A 1,338-nucleotide genomic window follows, 5' to 3' on the forward strand; every position below is an offset into this window, starting at 1 on the left:
ACGGGGGGGTGCGAAAGGACAGCGCGCCGAGATCCGGGGGCTGAGACCTGGGGGGCTGAGAGATGTGGGGGATGAGGGAGATGTTTGAGGGCAGCAGGGGAGGTGCCGACCCAAGGGGGGTGTGGGGCAACATGAGCCCCCTGCGCCCCGAGAAGGGGGGCAGAGAGATGACCCCCCCCGGGAGGGGGCAGAGAACCGGAGGGAGACCTGTCCCCAGAAGAGTGGGAGGAAATGTCCTTTCTGGTTTAGCAAACAGGTGGCTTCTGCTTTTACCTCCTCCCTGAGCTCGCTGCCTAAATAAAAAGCCCTCGCTGGGATATTTTTGCTTGAATTTCAACTCTGACTTGTCTGCTGCAGCCACTAGTCCTTCAGCCCTCCTCCAGACACATCCTTCCATGTCCGCTGCTGCCACACATGAGAGTTGCAAATTACCGACCGTAGCTTCTCCCCACTAAGAAGCATTTTGATCGCTGCCCCCCTCTGTTCCATCAGGGATGGATGTCCATCAGCGTGGGCTGTGAGCCTCACAAAGCACCCCAGTCAGTCCCAAACTGCTGGTCTCAAATGGGGGCCAAAGGACATACGAAGGTTATCATCAGTGCCCTGCATTTCCATGTACTTACTCAGCATAGCTGGAAATGTGTTTGTGTCTTGAGCTGATCTGTGAGCCAGGATCTAGAGCAGGTTATGGAGATATTCCTGCATCTGCTAAAATTTCCCAGTGCAGGACTGACAGGTCATCAGACTTGAGGCGGCTCAGCTCCATGAATGCCAACACAGCTTTGATGGCAGATTATAGTTTTATTTTACCTGGTCTGTCTGCTACATGGTACCAACAAATGCAAAAACTGATTTCTGTTGTTACAGCTCACCCTCAAGCTGAAGGAGCACTGCAGATACCTCTCCACAAAGTTTTCAGTTTTCCAGAAAAAAATCATTGACCAAAGTCAGTTTGTCGTATTTGAAAAATTATTGGGGAATATGTTTTCATTATATCTATATCTATATCTATATATATATAGATATATAGATATATAGATATATGTAATCATAGAATGGTTTGAGTTGGAAGGGACCTTAAAGATCATCTCGTCCCAACCCCCTGCCATGGGCAGGGACACCTTCCACTTGCCCAGGTTGCCCAAAGCCCCGTCCAACCTGGCCTTGAACCCTTCCAGGGAGGGGGCAGCCACAGCTTCTCTGGGCAACCCGTGCCAGAGCCTCACCACCCTCACAGTAAAGAATTCCTTCCTTATATCTAATTTAAATCTACCCTCTTTCAGTTTAAACTGAAACAAGTAACCCCTCGTCCTATCACTATATTCCCTGATAAATGTA

The sequence above is a fragment of the Athene cunicularia genome (genome assembly GCF_003259725.1).
Source record: "Athene cunicularia isolate RWA chromosome 2 unlocalized genomic scaffold, athCun1 chr2_part1, whole genome shotgun sequence".
In the NCBI taxonomy this organism is placed as follows: Eukaryota; Metazoa; Chordata; class Aves; order Strigiformes; family Strigidae; genus Athene; species Athene cunicularia.